The sequence below is a fragment of the Notothenia rossii genome, assembly GCF_949606895.1.
Source record: "Notothenia rossii genome assembly, chromosome: 3".
In the NCBI taxonomy this organism is placed as follows: Eukaryota; Metazoa; Chordata; class Actinopteri; order Perciformes; family Nototheniidae; genus Notothenia; species Notothenia rossii.
Genome location: NC_136901.1, coordinates 19,787,854 through 19,808,138, shown reverse-complemented (window position 1 = coordinate 19,808,138; position 20,285 = coordinate 19,787,854). Strand labels below are relative to the sequence as shown.

The following is a 20,285-nucleotide window of genomic DNA, read 5'->3' as shown; positions in this document are numbered from 1 at the left end:
TTCAGACATTTTGACTCTGAAAAGCACCAATAACATTAGGTCAGGTCCGATTCTGTGTCTCGGTTAGCTATCACAATGTGAAACTGAACCAATTATAATTTTATTATTTACAGCTTTTAAATGTCAACATTTCTTTGTTTATTCAAAGGTCTGAAATGAGCAAAACTCTGATAAATACATATTTATTTTCTTGCCTAAAAATACTTGATTAAAAATATATTGATACTGAAAACATACTATAACATCCAAACCAAGAGTCACTCAGACAATGTTGCTAAAATCCCTAAAATCTCAGATAAAATGTGCGAGACATGACCATATCCTCAAAGTTGGCTAGCCTTGAGTGTATTGTCCCAATTGCACAATTACATACATATTTAAACATATTGCTTATTTGATTTATTGCAAAAAGTTAGAGTATGAGAGGATTAATACCAGAGTAACAACAATATGAAACTCCAGCCAGCAGCTTAACATAAAGAATGCATACAGGGGAAATGAGCAATCTCTGTTAAGTTAACAACATCTGCTGCCAGCATTATAATTTACAAGTGAACTTCTACCAAAACTGGGACGAGTAGCAATTTATTTACAGAAAGTTAGTGTTTGATAATCAATTTGTTGGCAGTATTTCTACTCCTTATGCAACCAGTTGTATAGGCTGTAGTTTCTAGACGTGACAAGAACGCGCGTTTTTCGCGCGAAAAACGCGCGTTCTTGACGCGTCTAGACACGCGCGTATATTCACGTTTTTTTATATGATAATGAGCCCCTCCTTCTGATTTCCATAGCCACTAAGTTTAAAGTGTCTGTAACCAATCAGTGGAGAGTAAAGCCAGACCAAAGCAATCTGTAGATGAAAAGTTCCTGAAATGTTTAGACTTTGCTGTAAATTGTATATTATTCCAGATTCAGGGGACCAAGTATTAATTTTCCTTTGAATATAATCAATAAATCAAACAATATAAAATATATATATATATAAAATACAATTGCCTAGCGCTTTTCCTTAACCCTCTGGAGCAGGGGTGGCCAACCAGTCAGAGGTTAAGAGCCACATTTTTTCTATGTTACTGCAAAGAGCCACATCAAACACACAGTCACTGATACCGCTTGTGGCATTGGGATATATATTTTTTAAATCCTCTGGAGCAGAGAGGAGCTGTGGATTATTGTTATTGATTAATGCATCAGTGTTTCTTAGGGTCAAAAACACTAAACTCACAACTTAAAATGAAAGTGTTTAGTTTATTTAATAAAAGAGCACATGTTCAATGTGAAAAGTGACAGTCGTTATAGATTATTTGCAATTTGGTGCTATATATATATATTTTTAAAAAAAAGATTATATATACACCTTGAATTTCAGGAGGGGCGCGGGGCTCCGTTGGCAGGGCGCAGCGCCCCTTCAAGATAATGGTAGGGGAAACACTGGATAATGTTTAATCAACGATAGGTTTCCCCCCCCCTCAAGGGTGATTGGTTCACTGCATCGCAGGTATTATTGTGATTGGCTCTTGGGCCACATCAAAATTAGACGCGCTGTAATCCTATCATACTGACACCTGAGACCACATATACACACATAGGGAGAGCCGGGACGAAAGTAACACGGGACGAAAGTAACACGGGACGAAAGTAACACGGGACGAAAGTAACGGAGCGATTTTATCCGAGCCCAAACAACTTTGACCGGCCAAATTAGTCATTCCAGCATTCCATACTTAACAGACCTACTAAATATCAGGTTTAACTGTAAGGAGTAGTGTTGTCACGATACCAACATTTTGGTTTCGATACCAAGTCAAAAATTGCGATTCCGATTCTTTTTCGATACTTTTCTTAAAAAAAGAGAAGCAGTCTTAAATGTAATTATTGTGCTTTATTTCACACCAGAACCATAACACAAACTTTTAAACAATGAGAACAAAAAATAAAATAAATGACAATAATTCGTATTAGATACAATTAATACATTTCTTACAGACAGGCTTCGTGGTGGCCGTAGGCTTGCCCTCATTTTCAGAGATATAGCTAAAATACATCAACATTTCGCTTCTGGCGTCTTTTTTGTCAACAAGCCGAGGCGCAGCGGCAGTTGCACTCCCACTTGCAGCCATGCTTCTCGTTTTCTCACATGCTCTGGCAGCTTGCGCGTGCAGGGGGAGGGGCTTAGAGCGTGCTTGAGAGGGGAGGGACTGCAGGCACGGGAAGCAGAGCGCTGAACACACACGGCTCTTATTAAAACGGCGCTTTCTCAACGGAGTACTTACCCCCGTCATTCTTAAAGTAGGCCTACCGATACTAATGAAACGGAGGAATCGTAACGTTTTTAACGGCAGGGTATCGCGGTATACCTTTCAAGTATCGGTACACCGTGCAACACTAGTCAGGAGTCAGTGTCTCTCCCCCAGACTCACACATATAAAATTCGATATGAACTGAAGAGCCGCATGAAACTAGGCTAAGAGCCGCATGCGGCTCGAGAGCCGCGGGTTTGCCACCCCTGCTCTGGAGTATAAGGATATGTCTCCTAAAATCAAATTTAAATGTACTTCTTATAACATGGCACCCCATATGTTACTTATCAAAATATTCAGGACACTCTCTGGTCTTGCTAGAGATGCAACTCACTCACCTGATCACTGTCTTATGAGATACTTAGCTGAAAATGAGAAATCCGATTTTTGGAAAACCTAAAAACTCTTGTGAAAACACATTTACTCATCTCGTCTATTTTTTGGGGTGTTTTAGATTTGGTTTACAAAAGTAGTGAAATAATTATATGAATTACACTATAGGCCTATATAGATGAAATTAAATGTTATTCATATGTAAAATAGTTCCATCCCTCTGCTTTCACCACAGAAAAATTACATTAGGACTGATTCATGACTTCATATTCCATACCAAGGTTCATGTGATGTGTACAAATATAAATTGAGTATTACAACTTTTTTTTTCAACCAACAATTTATGTTAACATAAGAAACTGTAAAATCTCAATATTTACAATATCAGAACTTTTTCAACCAACTATTCATTATAAATGTAAAGACAGGGGGAGCAGTGTCATGGTCTTTGTCTGTCTTCCAGGACAGGGGGTCTGGCTGCTGTGTAGGTGATGGTGCATGGGCTGCTGGTGGCTGTGTCGGAGGGAGGTAGGTGTGATTGTCCCAGGTTGATGCTGGTGGCCGTGTGGGAGGTACGTCTGCTAGGCGAGACTTCTTTGCTGGCTGGGTTGATCGTGATGGCTGTGATGGAGGCCTTTGTACCGAGGTGTATCTTAATCTTGTGGCAGATGGAGATGGAAGCCACTGTAGTGATGATGGTCCTCTGGTCCTTGGTGGTGATGGCTCTGGTGAAGGCCCTTGAGCCACAGTAGATCTTGACCTAGGGGCAGGGACAAATGGAGGTTCTTGTTGCTGCTAGGCCCAGGCAGCTGTGAAATCTGAAAAAAAATATAGGACAATAATTACTCCTAAGTTTGTTAAAATAAAGTTTCTCAAGCACAAATAACAATGCACAACTCAAAATAAAATTCTCTCTCTCTCTGGAGGAGGAGGAGGAGCAGGAGGAGGAGGAGCGTGTGAGAGATAGAAAGGGAGACGTTGTTAGTATTTGGTGCAAGCTCGGAGCTAACGGAGATTAGAAGCTGTTTCAACAATAAGGAGAGGGAGAGCTCTCTCCTCTGGGACTGAGAGAGATAAGGTCAGCTCAGGGAGGTAAAGGACTATTAGATTGGAATCTTTAGTCTACGTTATCTCAGTGGGTCTCAAACGGTTTGGTCATCTTTGTAAACAAATATTTCCATCTATGTAATATTAGTTGTATATAAAATGAGTTAATAAATCATTCCACTGTGTGCAATAGGTCAGTACAAAATAAAAAACACGGTTTGAAAGGGGAGTGATTAGTAAAATATGCATAAATAAAAAGAAAGAATGCAGACTAGGTAAGATAAAGATAGGAGAGAGGAGTTGATCAAATATGTGTTATTGCTTGTGAGCATATTCTAATGGGTTTTTGATGATTGAAATATATACTAGTACCCCCCCCTAGAGGATGTGAGGTCATCACAAATAAAACAGGTATACATGGATAGGATACTAGATAAGTGTGCACACTCATTATATACACTCTACATATTTGTCTTGGATTTGTTAACACTATAGTCCCTAATATATTTGTAGAAAGGCAGGAAATGGAATTAAATTGAGAAAATGTTTCATTGCGGAGGACCCCGTTTTGTGTCCCCCCCACTTCTCAAACCAAAGTTACACCCTTACACCCACACAATGCAAGTACACTATTACTGTAATATTTACATTTACCTATCTTCAAATGGATCCTTGTTGCTGTATTCTTCTTCTTCAGAAGAGTAAAAGCCTCCAAGTTCTGATGCTGCACCATCTCCACTGCTGCTAGTGTTACAAGTCCGCTGTGCAGAGCTGGTAATCAGATAATAAGCCTGTTGATCAGGAGAAAAGAATGAAGCAGAGGGAAAGTTACTGCCGTTTGTGTGGTTGTTGTAGCCAGAATGTATTAAACACATTAATAAATTCACTTACAAATGATATCTGTTTTCTCTATTTATCTAATAATTATTTGTGTAACCGGTCTGGATTGACGCCAGATGTATCTCTGCGTTGTGTTGAATGAAAACGACTTCCTTCTTGCCAACCAGGTTTATTATCTGTGCAAACAGAATATAGTGACGGCAGGAAATGGCTTCACCAGCTTTCTACCTCAATACTTCGCCTCAGTGAGGCCTTAAGCTAACTGAGAATGTAATCATACATTTAGCAAATCAAAATAACCGTATGACATATTTGTCTCTAATCAAAAATGGACATAAATCCACATGCCATATGACTTTCATGAAGGATTAAAGCCTTTTTCATTTACAGTATATAATACAGTGATAACAGATAACACACAAGCCGGTTGACTGTACTCACTTTAACATGGCTATGTTGTACAGGCACAATATTAGCATAGCATTAGCGCTTTAGCATTTAAATAATATGAACAATTATGACCTCAGACCAGCATTTCAAATATTTATACGAACAGAATAAACTTGAAATGTAAGCCAAACTAGTGCACGGGAGTCATACACATGGTAAGTAGAGCCCTACGTTATTCAGGGAGCAACAGCCTGTGCTAAAAAAGCTAGCAGACGCCATTAGCCACACACTAGTGGCGTACAGATGTAGCGTTTTATTTCAGACGCCTACCCGTGCGGGTCAGTGATCTGCACGGGGTGGGCCCCTGCTGAAAAGGAAAACTATGGAAAGCCTAAAGTGCCACCATTCGCCCGTTTAAAACGCGCGGTTTTTACAAAAAACGCGCGTTTTTCGCGCGTACCACGCGTGTTTTTGACGCGTGTTTTTGACGCGTCTAGAAACGCGCGTATATTCGCGCGTATATTCGCGCGTATATTCGCGCGTAAAACGCGCGTTTTTTAATATGATAATGAGCCCCTCCTTCTGATTTCCATAGCCACTAAGTTTAAAGTGTCTGTAACCAATCAGTGAAGAGTAAAGCCAGACCAAAGCAATCTGTAGATGAAAAGTTCCTGAAATGTTTAGGCTTTGCTGTAAATTGTATATTATTCCAGATTCAGGGGACCAAGTATTAATTTTCCTTTGAATATAATCAATAAATCAAACAATATAAGATATATATATATAAAAAAATACAATTGCCTTATGCTTTTCCTTAACCCTCTGGAGTATAAGGATATTTTCTCAATATGTAGACGTCTCCTTAAATCACCTTTTAAATGTACTTCTTATAACATGGCACCCCATATGTTACTGATCGAAATATTCAGGACACTCTATGGTCTTGCTCGAGATGCAAGTCACTCACCTTAGAGCACTGTCTTATGAGATACTTAGCTGAAAATGAGAAATTCGATTTTTGGAAAACCTAAAAACTCTTGTGAAAACACATTTACTCATCTCGTCTATTTTTTGGGGCGTTTTAGATTTGGTTTTACAAAAGTAGTGAAATAATTATATGAATTACACTATAGGCCTATATAGATGAAATTAAATGTTATTCATGTGTAAAATAGTTCCATCCCTCTGCTTTCACCACAGAAAAGTTACATCAGGACTGATTCATGACTTCATATTCCATACCAAGGTTCATGTGATGTGTACAAATACAAATTGAGCATTAGAACTTTTTTTTTCAACCAACAATTTATGCTAACATAAGAAACTGTAAAATCTCAATATTTACAATATCAGAACTTTTTCAACCAACTATTCATTATAAATGTAAAGACAGGGGGAGCAGTGTCATGGTCTTTGTCTGTCTTCCAGGACAGGGGGTCTGGCTGCTGTGTAGGTGATGGTGCATGGGCTGCTGGTGGCTGTGTCTGAGGGAGGTAGGTGTGATTGTCCCAGGTTGATGCTGGTGCCCGTGTGGGAGGTACGTCTGCTAGGTGAGACGTCTTTGCTGGATGGGTTGATCGTGATGGCTGTGATGGAGGCCTTTGTACCGAGGTGTATCTTAATCTTGTGGCAGATGGAGATGGAGGCCACTGTAGTGATGATGGTCCTCTGGTCCTTGGTGGTGGTGGCTCTGGTGAAGGCCCTTGAGCCACGGTAGATCTTGACCTGGGGGCAGGGACAAATGGAGGTTCTTGTTGCTGCTAGGCCCAGGCAGCTGTGAAATCTGAAAAAAAATATAGGACAATATTTACTACTAAGTTTGTTAAAATAAAGTTCAAGTGGAATGTTTCTCAAGCACAAATAACAATGCACAACTCAAAATAAAATTCTCTCTCTCTCTCTGGAGGAGGAGGAGGAGGAGGAGGAGGAGGAGGAGGAGGAGGAGGAGGAGCGTGTGAGAGATAGAAAGAGAGACGTTGTTAGTATTTGGTGCTAGCTCGGAGCTAACGGAGATTAGAAGCTGTTTCAACAATAAGGAGAGGGAGAGCTCTCTCCTGTGGGACTGAGAGAGATAAGGTCAGCTCAGGGAGGTAAAGGACTATTAGATTGGAATCTTTAGTCTACGTCAGGGCTATTCAACTACACATTCAGTTGGGCCAGATTTTATAACTACAAAATTGAGCTGGGCCAGACATTCAGCGGCCTGTAAAAAGCGGGTAGTGACACATTTTAAACAAACAGATATTACTGCGATGAAAAACATGCAATTTTTATTCATTGTTCATCTAACAAAAGGTAGCTCAAAAAGTGCATAAAAACAAACAAATTAGCATTAATTTAACAGAATCTGAAAAAAAAGTGCACAGTTGTAGCATTACATTTGTTTGCTTTAGAAGTCAAGTATTCAGGTTATTTTTGTTTAACCAGGCACATCACAAAGTGCATTTACTGAATACAATAATAGCAGTCTTAATAAATGTCCTCACATACAAAAAAAACAGCTAAAGAGCTCCAATGCAACACAAAGAGGTAGTACTGTAGCAATACTATTTTTTCACTTTTCAAGTAATAACAACAAAAGTATACGTTTTGGTCACATTTGACCCAGACACATTACAAAGTGCATTTAAATGAATACAGAAAGAACTGTCAAACCCTTCAGTGCACAAACCCATAACAAGGGATACGGGTAACTATATGAATGAATACTACACTACACGTCTACTATAGTAAACTAGGTGCTTACTATCACCTCATTTGTGATTTGTCATCGCTGACTTTCTCAATGGGAGAAGGCAGGGAATTTTTTTGTTTTGAACAAAAGCAGTGATTTTTGGCTCATAGGATGTCAATGCAATCCTAAGAAATGGGTGAAGGGTGCTGTCAGTCAGGGAGCAGCGAGTGCTACTTTTGATTGAGTTCATGTGTGAAAAGCTTGATTCACATTTGTATGTTGATCCAAACATACTGAGCACACAGATCGCTACTTTCTGAACGTTAGGGAACTGCTGTTTTTTGACATCACTCCAAAACTTCGCTGGCCCGTTAGTGCACTGCATGTCAATAAGTTCCAGTGTATATTTCCCCTTGTCGATGCAGGGGACCACTTCCTTTGCTCTGGTTGATACGTCCCCCTCTATTGCAACAGTGAAGGGGTCTCTGGCTAATCCCATCACCTCTGTGGGCAGAGCAAGTCCATCCAATCGACCGGAAAAGTTCTCTTTCAACCTCGCAATGAAATCTGTCATCACATCCGTGATTTGTGCCGGAGATGTGATGTGTTTAGGGTGCGTCGGAAAATGCAGCATCCGACCCGTGCTCAAGTCGGTCGCGAAAAGGTCCAGCTTTACTTGGATCTGCTCCACAAGATCAATGACCGTTTTGTCTCTGTTTACGCTTCAGAGTTGAGAGAGACATGTTTTAGAGTTGCTATCATAGGACCACCGTTACTAGCACCACTAGATGCACTTACAAAAAACGTGCTGCGTTGTGGTTTGGTGGTTTCTATGCAACGCGGAGTGTTGCGTTCATGGTCTGTACTAGTGTAGGAATTTGGCTACGGGAGGCTGGGCCACTCGGGAGTTGGTTCTGGGCCGCATCTGGCCCGCGGGCCGCCAGTTGAATAGGCCTGGTCTACGTTATCTCAGTGGGTCTCAAACGGTTTGGTCATCTTGGTAAACAACTATTTCCATATATGTAATATTAGTTGTATATAAAATGAGTTAATAAATCATTCCACTGTGTGCAATAGGTCAGTACAAAATAAAAAACACGGTTTGAAAGGGGAGTGATTAGTAAAATATGCATAAATAAAAAGAAAGAAGGCAGACTAGGTAAAATAAAGATAGGAGAGAGGAGTTGATCAAATATGTGTTATTGCTTGCTAGTAGCCCCCCTAGAGGATGTGAGGTCATCACAAATAAAACAGGTATACATGGATAGGATACTAGATAAGTGTGCACACTCATTATATACACACTACACATTTTTCTTGGATTTGTTAACACTATAATCCCTAATATATTTGTAGAAAGGCAGGAAATGGAATTAAATTGAGAAAATGTTTCATTGCGGAGGACCCCCTGTTTTGTGTCCTCCCCACTTCTCAAACCAGTTACACCCTTACACCCACACAATGCAAGTACACTATTACTGTAATATTTACATTTAACTATCTTCAAATGGATCCTTGTTGCTGTATTCTTCTTCAGAAGAAGAGTAGAAGCCTCCAGGTTCTGATGCTGCTCCATCTCCACTGCTGCTAGTGTTACAAGTCCGCTGCGCAGAGATGGTAATCAGATAATAAGCCTGTTAATCAGGAGAAAAGAATGAAGCAGAGGGAAAGTTACTGCCGTTTGTGTGGTTGTTCTAGCCAGAATGTATTAAACAAATTAATAAATTCACTTACAAATGATATCTGTTTTCTCTATTTATCTAATAATTATTTGTGTAACCGGTCTGGATTGACGTCAGATGTATCTCTGCGTTGTGTTGAATGAAAACGACTTCCTTCTTGCCAACCAGGTTTATTATCTGTGCAAACAGAATATAGTGACGGCAGGAAATGGCTTCACCAGCTTTCTACCTCAATACTTCGCCTCAGTGAGGCCTGAAGCTAACTGAGAATGTAATCATACATTTAGCAAATCAAAATAACCGTATGACATATTTGTCTCTAAACAAAAATGGACATAAATCCACATGCCATATGACTTTCATGAAGGATTAAAGCCTTTTTCATTTACAGTATATAATACAGTGATAACAGATAACACACACATCCCGGTTGACTGTACTCACTTTAACATGGCTATGTTGTACAGGCACAATATTAGCATACCATTAGCGCTTTAGCATTTAAATAATATGAACAATTATGACCTCAGACCAGCATTTCACATATTTATACAAACAGAATAAACTTGAAATGTAAGCCAAACTAGTGCACGGGAGTCATACACATGGTAAGTAGAGCCCTATGTTATTCAGGGAGCAACAGCCTGTGCTAAAGAAGCTAGCGGACGCCATTAGCCACACGCTAGTGGTGTAGCTCACAGAATGACATTAAACTACACATAAAACAGTTTCAAACACACTTCTTAGATCGAAATATGACTGTGTACACACTACTAACCCGTTGAACAAGAGAAATAAATGAAGCAGAGGGAAAGTTGCTGCCATGTGTCTGGTCGTTCTATAATCGTTCTTCTTCTTCTTCTCTCGGTTTTTGGGCGGATTGCAAACAACTTTAAGGTGCATACCGCCCCCTACTGTACAAGAGTGTGTATCATCATATCATCCTATCACCACTTGTGGAATTATACCACTGTGTTTACGGTGTTTCAAATTATTCCAATCAATCCATTTTCGCTCAAATACTTAAGAATGGCCTTCCCGATAGCTCTTACCCCCTCACCTTCTGTTCCCAGTATCCCCATAAGGCTCCACTCCCTTCCTGCCTCTCTGATCCTGTCTCTTAGTTTTTCCCTCTCTGTTTTGTTCAGGTTGCAGTGTAATATGATATGTTCCACATTTTCTTTAACTCCACAGTTCCTACACTTGTCACTGTTACTTACTGTTACTTTTCCCCATTACATAGAGTAACATTCAATCCAGTCTAAGTCTAGCTATCATGATTTCCTCCATTCCGTTTCTTTCTTTATAAATATTAATTCTGATTGTCTTTTGAACTGCCTTTCTGGTCTTTCTCCCACCTTTTATGCCAGATTTCCATCCCTTTTTTCTTAATTAGTGCTTACTTCTCCTTTTCCAAGTTGAACTGGTAATGTTATTTCCTTTTGTAGTGCACGTTTTGCTCATTTGTCAGCACACTCGTTCCCTTTCACCCCCTCATGTGCAGGCACCCAGCAGAACTGCAGATCTATGCCGCCTCTGTGAAGACTTAAGAAGCTATGATTAAGTTCTATGAGTAATTCTTCTCTGACAGTTGTTGTTGACTGTATGCTTTTTTAAATGGATAATGAATCTGTGCATATCACCACCCTATCTGGTCTGACCTCTTCAACCCACTGCAATCCTATTATTACAGCCAGCATTTCTGCTATACTGATAATTGATCAGACGTTCTTTTGGAAATCGATATTTTAAAGTCTGGGATATATATACCAACTCCAACACACTCTTCCTTGTTATTAGAACCATCTTTGTATATTTTGAGGTATTTGTGATCATTATTGACTTAATTGCACCTATACACAACCGTAACACTTTATATTGTAATCTATCCATTTTTAGTAATGACGTTTTTGCTGCTGCTGCATATATTATAAACTCGTAATCCAGAGTTGTCCTCATAATTGCCCCATAGATGTCAATTAGTGCCTGTTTGTCTGCCCCCCAGTCACATCTTGCCACCGCTCTTAATAGGTATAAGCCTTTTCAATGTCAAAATATACTATTGCCATAACCTCTTTCATTTTCAGTGTCTTTACACTGTATTCCCACCTCATTGTTCACTCTAACCAAAGCATCTATTGTGGATCTTCCTTTGCGAAAACCACTCTGAAAATTACTCAGCAACCCTCTTTGTTCTAAGACATGTCTATATGTCATCTTCTCCATCCATTTACACAAGTGTGATGTTAATGTTATGGGTCTGTAGTTACTGAATACCTTGTTTTGTTCTTTAATAGCTCTGCTACATTCCTCATTCCACCACGGCACCACTTTCTTCCTACCCTCAGTTGTTATTTTTGGTATAGTTTTATTTTCTGCTTCTTTAATGTGCATTGTGATTTGATTTGAGCACTCCTCTATACTTCCATCTGATGCTAACAATTGTGCTGACTCCTTACAGCAAAGTCTACATTTCTGTCTGCTTTACCAAAGCACCACCTGGTAAATATACTCACTTCCTATTTGTGTTGATGATAGTGAAAACTGGGTAATGATCACTTCCTATGGTACAGTCACTTTTACATTCCATTCACACGATTTAACTAAACTATCCGTCACAAGTGTGAGGTCCAAACATGTCCCCCTATTCACGTCTATTCTTGTTTTTTGTCCATCATTAAGGCAAAACAGTGATCTTTCATCTGGCATTTCTTCTACAACATCCCCATTACTGTCTGTTTGAATGCTTCCCCATAGGTTGTTGTGAGCATTAAAATCACCGCACCACACTTCCCTTCTATGACTCGTCCCTGCTATTGTCTGTAAAGTTTCAATGTGAAGATTTTTACAAGGGTTATAGAAATGTACTAGCTTTATGCTTTCTTCTTTCATTGTGCTCCAAATTTCTACTATGATACATTCCTTGTCTTCAGGGGATGGAACTATGCTATTGGGTAGTAAATGTGTTTAGGTTAGGTCATTAATCTGGTACTGTGAGTTATTACAAAGCACTGTTCCTAAAGGCTAAATATAATTCATTGTTTACTTTTTTCGTTGTCTACTAAACCGGAAGCTAAAGAAATGGGCGGGGCGAAGAAGAAGAAGAAGAAGAAGAAGAAGAAGAAGAAGAAGAAGAAGAAGAGGAAGAGGAAGAGGAATCTTAGTTGTAGAAACAGTAGACTCATCGAAAAATGTCCACGAGAAACTTCATCTTGCATTGCAAAAGGACAATAAATGACTGCACAAGACTTCTCCAAACAGATGATGGTCATGCTGTGTTAAAATCCACAATAGTGAGGTAAGGGCCCAGCCTATCGCGTGTAACTTACTGAGGGGCTGTGAGATCTTTCACACTTACAAATTCTGTCTTCTCCCCTATTACACCAAACCGTTTACTGGCAGGTTAGAAACAATGGAGAGGAGCATCGAGTGGTCACGGGGCAGGCTAACTAACGTCCATCCAGATCTTTTACTTCAGGACCTTCGGGAATATATAGTTGAAGTCCGGAGATCTTGGCCTACCACAACCGCACAACAAGGTAGGTCGATGTAATGTTACTTTGGTGTTCGCGATAGGTCCTGTTTTAACTGCTATTACATTAACACAAAAACTATTAATCATCACCACATTTAATTTAACACCCTTTCAAACTGTAGATATTGTATCAGACTATTGGTATACATGAAAAACTGCAGTAAATATACAAAGAATATACACCTAAGGGGATGGGCACATAAGAGCGGGAAATGTATCAAATTGTTGTGGGTGTGTGTGTGTGCCAGGTGTGATTCACATGGGGGGATGGGCACATAAGGGGGGGGAACAAATCTACAGTGTGTGTGTGTGTTTTATCTGATCCGGATGGTTACTAATTCCTTTTCTTTATGGCGGTCATTTTTTAGTAAATCATCCAAAATTCAGTGAAAGTGGTGATCACCAGCAATTGTATTCAAATGTCTACTGTGAAGGATATCATAAAGCCTTAATGCAATCGAATGTAAAACTAAAAAGTTATGGTTGATGAAAGTAGTAAATCGGTCAGATTTGACCCGAACACAACAGGAGGGTTAAAGTAATTATTTTTTATTAAAATATCGGTAATACCAATATAAAAACGTTTTTAATCTGTAGTTGCCAGCTATTAATTAGACCCTCCAGAAAAACGCGATTCTGCGATCGCATAATTTACCGCATAATCAGCAAAATGGCGCAGATTTTTAAAAGGCCGCATATTTATCAAAAGTCCGCATAATCCCCGCATTTTTCCACACAAAGTTGAGGGGAAAAAAAGTTAACTCGTCTTGACTTGACGTCATCAGCTCGCGCATCACAGAATGTAAACAACACTGTATAGAGAGGCGAAGTCCCTCCCCTTCCGGGAGCCTCCATAGGACCCCGGAAGCGGAAAATTATACATTGAATTCAATGGAGAGAGAAAACGTATCTTTTGATCCCGTTTGAATTGTGCCACGAATGACACATATGATGTTTGTCAATTTAAAAGAACATTTTGCAAGTCAAAAAAATTAAAATGTGTCGTAAAACTGTGAAGTAACACATTTTTTTGTGTTAAGCCGCTCAGTGAACTACATGTCTCTGGTCCCGCACAATACGCGTCACCAACACAAAGATGACCGTCGCATTGGCACATTTCACCTCATTCTTTCAGAATGAGAATAAAAGTATAAAACGAGGTGAAAATTACTACAAGTCTGGTCACGTTGAGAGCTGTACATACACGAAAGGGGAGTTAGTCGGTTCTGTAAGAGCCAGCATGCGGGACCGGCTTTACAAGGTTTCGGTGAGTAATATGAGTGCAATGTTTACGGTTAATGTCAGTCAATAAGGAGGAGAATGAAAAAAAAGATGATGAACCACAGACCCGGCATATAATGACTGCAGTGTGCAGGGCTGTTTTAATTTATGTTACTGTTATCAATAGCATTAGTTGACTGAGAAAACCGTCAAGAAAAAAAGTTTAGCGATGTTACGAGTCGACTAGCATAATATGAACCACGGCTGTGATTGACAACCTGGACAGCCAGTCAGAAGCTAGAATGCCAACCTAGAGAGCCAATCAGAACCTAGAACGGGTGTACTGTATACGGGTGTGTATGCTGTGGATAACATTAGTGTTCACAAGAACAAGGTACACTCCCGTGTTTTGTTTTATTTGCTCTTCAGATTGAAGCGGCCAGTTTTATATCGACTATATGTGTGATCTCCTTTTTACATCTCGTTGTGTAATTTGAGTTTATTTGCTGTGTGTAGATTCAAGGATTTTGGTTATCTTGTCAATTTGTTTGGTTATCTAGGCACAGCTGTGTGTGACTCCCTCTGGTACACTGGTATGTTTTCCTAATGTAGAGAGCATTGATTAATTCATAAACTACACACTGAGTCTAGACCCTGACCAAATCCTTTTTTGTTGATCAAATGTTTTTCAAAAATGTAATACACATTTAAAAAAATACAATGTACAATCACAACCAATACAACACAAATTACAAAAAATTCAGAAAAAACAAACAACAATCAGACAAGAGGACAAAACTATGGAAAAATAAACCCTCCCACCCCCAGATCTGGACCATCCTTGTATTGCTCATTCAATCTATTATAGCATGTTAACAAACATGGTACTTACTTTATTTGTACAGATCTACATGGGAGAGGATGGCGCGATGCAGAGCGCTGTCTGTGGTTGTGCACGGGGGATGTACAAATGCAGCCACGCTGCAGCATTGGCAATATTTGCCATGTGGCAGATCAGCTCCACAGAAGTTGAGTGCCAGTGGAGGAAGCCTGGCACTTCAAAAGTAGTCCAGCCGGTGTCTCAACTCTACCAACAGCAAGAGGAGACATACAACCCACTGGCCAGAGACATCGCCACTGAGGAAGTAGACTGGTTCAGGTCTGCACTGAGGGGCGCAGCATGGCATGGCATGGCTTTTGTCACCTGAGCCAGAGCTGCAGCCTCAACATCAGGCCATTTTCAACGTGCCGGAGCTGGTGAAGGAGCGTGGGGGTCGGGGGCTTGAGGCAATTCTTGCCTCAATGCGACTGAGCAGAGACCAGCAAGCTGCCATCCAGACAGCCACCGTAGGACAGCGGACAAATCCTCAGTGGCAGTTACACAGGCAGGGCAGGTTGACAGCCAGCAATTTTGGTGCTGTGCTGAGGTCGGGACTTTCATCCACTCCATGCGCGTTCCTCATGAAGAGGGTGCTTGGGGGGTACAATTTAGACGGAGTCATGGCTGTCAACTGGGGAGTTGTAAACGAGGTGTGTTTGGCCAGTGTGTTTGGCCTTTTAAGTGTGACACATATGTAGTGATAAATGCTACACCTGACCACTGTTCCTAAATAAAAAAAGTTTTCTGCATCGTCAGTCATTTTTTCCAAATAATTACCAATATTTCACAAATTCTTCATGTCAACTTAAGAGCACAGCTGTATGTTGAGTGTCAGCTTTGCTCATCTTACTGGGGGGCAGCTACATGGATGTCGGTGCAGTCCACAATCATTTTGCAGTTGAAGGCAGAATGAATTTATTATTGACTCAGAATGAAGCACAACTTCATGTCATACAATACATTGACTTTATTTGTAACTGTGTAAAAAAATAAAGCATTTATTAGCAAGCAGGACCTGCAGGAACAGAGAACGGTGATGGATGGAGCTGGGAAGAGAGAAGAATAAAGAAAACAGATCAACTTTATTATCGGATATTAAAAATTCAATTTCAAAACAAGTTGCCGCTCCTACAGTTTTCTAGTATGTAAAGATGATTTCACATGACCTATGCAAAATATCACAATCAATACATGTGTCTCTCTGGGGGGTGCATTGTGCCTTTGATGTATATAAATAATATACCATAACCAAATACTATTACGTACAGTGGAAATCAGGTTGCCAGAGCAGGTCAGTCCAGTGTGCATGTTCCTCAGGGTCTCAGCAGTTACAGGTGAGGTAAAGAAAATAAAAGAGAAAAAGGTCAGTAACAACACTTTAAAGTAACAACACTGAATAATTATCTATTTTAATAATTTTCTCTCAGTAATCACTCAACTACTGTCTTTCCAACAAACAGATTGACTCACCCTCACTGTCATCACAATGAAACACGTCCAGAAGAATGTCATGCAAAGCTCCCTGCCTGCCTGCCTTCCTTCGACTCTCCCTGAACTGCTTCCTTAGCACCCGGTGGAGGGCGCAGTAGGCCACTCTTCAAATGTTTCACGAAATACTTACCATGATGACTACTCTTACTGTTTAACATTTTGGTGTACTTCATGTAATAAAATAATAACTTAATGGTAAGGCTACTAAAAATGACAAGGCTAAGTAATGTAATGCTAACTAACGTGCTCGCTACTCGTCGCTACTAGCTAGGTAGCTAACTTGACTATGTTCCATGTCTAACATGTATATTACCTATGATATTACCTGATATGTCTGATCCAGCGACTCCTGGTCCTTTCATAAGAGGGGAAGCGATAGAACGAGCAAGTGGTATGATCACTTTTGTGATTACAACATGGTACAAAGCACACAGGCATCTTGTAAAAGTAAATTTATTGGAGCAATCTCTTATATTTATTGGAGGGAATAAATCAGTTATGAAATCTTCTTCTTCGCTTTAATTACGAGTCGCAACCACTTGGAGCATTATCGCCTGTGACATCACATGCGCGACCCAGAATGGGATTTGGGATTTGTAGTCTTTGTAGTCGCGTATTTTTCATAGTCTTATATTTCAACAGTTTTACGACAAAATGTGATTCTTTGACATGGAAATGATTGTTTAAGATTGACAAACATCATATGTGTAGTTCGTGGCACAATTCAAACGGGATCAAAAGATACGTTTTCTCTCTCCATTGAATTCAATGTATCATTTTTCGCTTCCGGGGTCCCATGGACCGGAAGTAGATGGGCGTGACTTCGCCTCTCTATAGAGTGAACGTGTGGAGCTCACACGATAGAGAAAACATCAATATTTACATTTTTTAAAATTCTTTTTCTCCGCATATTTAGCATATTTCGCAACTTTCCGCATATTTCGCAACTTCCCGCAATTTCACCGCATAAAATCACATAAAAACCCCGCATATTTAATCGCATAATCAAGGAATTTAGCCAGCATAATCAAGGATTTTTGCCCGCGTTTTTCTGGAGGGTCTAATTAATTAGCACATTCTGGTGAGACGCTGAGTCTGGAGTTGTCCACTGAAACCTTAAAGCATGACTCCAAATTCCACCTTTATCTCCTGCTGGACTCGACGCTATTCCCCCTCCCCTATCGTGGGCAGTCTGGCCAGCTGTCATTGTAGTACACACACCACATATCATCAAACGTGTGAATGAGGACATTGAAAGTGTGCCAGAGGGGGGAGTCTCTGGCCCTTTCTCATTTCACTAATTCCCCTCCTCGACTCCTATCCTCATGTCTTAGTCCCGCCCACAGGAGATGCGAGCGGAGGACTGAGGAGGGGAACCGAGGAGAGAGGAGGGGAAGCAGCAGGCGGTTAGAGAAATGAGAACTCGTCTCCTCTGAGCGGTCATTTTAAAGAGACGTCCATTAATGATGACAGGAGGCACAGCTGCACTCTGTCTGATGGACAGAACTGTGTTCATGACGACTTATATATTTACTTTTAATTCATTCACAGTGCGGTATAATGAGACAATAACAGGCTACAGATGCGGACACACACACTTACACACTTACACACACACATACACACATATATACAGGACTGTCTCAGAAAATTAGAATATTGTGATAAAGTTCTTTATTTTCTGTAATGCAATTAAAAAAACAAAAATGTCATACATTCTGGATTCATTACAAATCAACTGAAATATTGCAAGCCTTTTATTATTTTAATATTGCTGATTATGGCATACAGATTAAGAAAACTCAAAAATCCTATCTCAAAAAATTAGAATAGTTCCTCAGACCAAGTAAAAAAAAAAGATTTATAACAGCAAAACACAATCAAACATTTGAAAATGTCCATTAATGCACTCAGTACTTGGTTGGGAATCCTTTTGCACGGATTACTGCATCAATGCGGCGTGGCATGGAGGCAATCAGCCTGTGGCATTGCTGAGGTGTTATGGATGCCCAGGATGCTTCAATAGCGGCCTTTAGCTCATTAGCATTGTTGGGTCTGGTGTCTTTCAGCTTCTTCTTCACAATACCCCACATATTCTCTATGGGGTTCAGGTCAGGGGAATTTGCAGGCCAATCGAGGACAGTAATGCCATGGTCAGTACACCAGTTACTGGTGGTTTTGGCACTGTGGGCAGGTGCCAGATCATGCTGGAAAATGAATTCCTCATCTCCATAGAGCTTTTCAGCAGACGGAAGCATGTAGTGCTCTAAAATCTCTTGGTACACAGCTGCATTTACTCTGGGCTTGATGAAACACAGTGGACCAACACCAGCAGCTGACATGGCTCCCCAAACCATCGCTGACTGTGGGAACTTCACACTGGATTTCAAGCAACTTGGATTTTGCTCCTCTCCAGCCTTTCTCCAGACTCTGGCGCCTTGACTTCCAAATGAAATACAAAACTTGCTTTCGTCTGAAAAGAGGACTTTGGACCACTGTGCAACTGTCCAGTGCTTCTTTTCCTTAGCCCAAGTCAGACGCCTCTTCCGTTGTCTTGAGTTCAGAAGTGGCTTGACCATGGGAATACGGCTATTGTAGCCCATTTCCCGGACACGTCTGTGAACAGTGACTTTTGATACCTGGACTCCAGCTTCAGTCCACTGTCTTTGAAGCTCCCCCAAATTCTGGAAGCGACTCTTCTTCACAATGCTGTTAAGGCTGCGGTCATCTCTCTTGGTTGTGCAGCGTTTCCTGCCACATTTCCCCCTTCCAACAGACTTTTTGTGGATGTGCTTTGAAACTGCACTCTGTGAACAGCTTGCTCTTTGAGAAATTTCTTTTTGTGTCTTACCCTCCTGATGGAGGGTGTCAATGACGGTCCTCTGGACAGCAGTCAGATCAGCAGTCTTCCCCATACTTGTGATTTAGTTTACTGAACCAAGCTGAGTGTTTTTCAAGGCTCAGGAAACCCTTGCAGGTGTTTCGAGTTAATTAGACGATTCAAGTGATTCGTTGAACACCCTACTAGTATACTTTTTCATGATATTCTAATATTTAGAGATAGGATATTTGAGTTTTCTTAAGCTGTATGCCATAATCAGCAATATTAAAATAATAAAAGGCTTGCAATATTTCAGTTGATTTGTAATGAATCCAGAATGTATGACATTTTTGTTTTTTTAATTGCATTACAGAAAATAAAGAACTTTATCACAATATTCTAATTTTCTGAGACAGTCCTGTAAGTGGCTCTCCAACTGAAGGCTAGACTGAAGGAAGACAGTAACGTATGTATTCACCTCCCTCCGGCCTGCCCTGCATACAGCCTGATTTATAGACAGCGTTCCTGGAAAAACGTAGCTCTTTTCATTAAGATCACGTCTGCAGTCTGGCGCAGTATTCACCCACAGGTTGGTTTGCCTGGATGCCCCGGTAATGGTCCAGCAGAACGTCTACATCGATACATCTCCCCACCAGGCCATTCCTCCAGCTGTCTGATACCCTCCACTCTCTAAATGCATTAGTATCCAGGGAGCTGCCTCTCTCACATCTCTCATTTCCAACAGAGTGGAATCCATTCAGAGCAGCAGATTCCTGCTCATCTGCAAGGAACTTTAAAAACACCATGACACTGTGAGACAATCCATCCATTGTTTTCAAAAGGAACACTTGCATTAAGACATAAAAGAAAACTGATTTAAATGAGGTGTTCTTTACCCTTCAATCATACAGTGATTACTTAATGCTAACTCATTTAGCTACTGTTGCCCTTGAACAACACATTAAAGGCTTGAACTGCTCAGCCTTCAATGGGACAAGTAAAAGCTTTCTATTTAGAGAACAGCTGTGTTTTCCTGACACTGAACTTCAGTCAATTGGAGAGACACGAGGA

The 20,285-nt window shown here is 40.4% G+C and overlaps 2 long non-coding RNA genes across 3 annotated transcripts; both read right to left on the bottom strand.

The window, feature by feature from the left end:
• Positions 1-5,433: 5,433 nt before the first annotated feature.
• On the bottom strand, positions 5,434-13,573 carry LOC307033826. Of its 2 annotated transcripts, none has more exons than XR_013806654.1 (3): positions 9,319-13,573; positions 9,076-9,218; positions 5,434-6,693 (listed from the first exon to the last, which is right to left on the bottom strand). It is a non-coding gene; the product is annotated as an uncharacterized lncRNA (long non-coding RNA). The 2 variants fall into 2 exon arrangements; XR_013806655.1 differs by having other exon boundaries at positions 9,076-9,443; positions 10,045-13,573.
• Positions 13,574-15,800: 2,227 nt separating this feature from the next.
• Positions 15,801-16,707, bottom strand: LOC307033536. Its single transcript, XR_013806543.1, has 2 exons — positions 16,169-16,707; positions 15,801-15,948 (listed from the first exon to the last, which is right to left on the bottom strand). It is a non-coding gene; the product is annotated as an uncharacterized lncRNA (long non-coding RNA).
• Between the last annotated feature and the right edge of the window lie 3,578 nt (positions 16,708-20,285).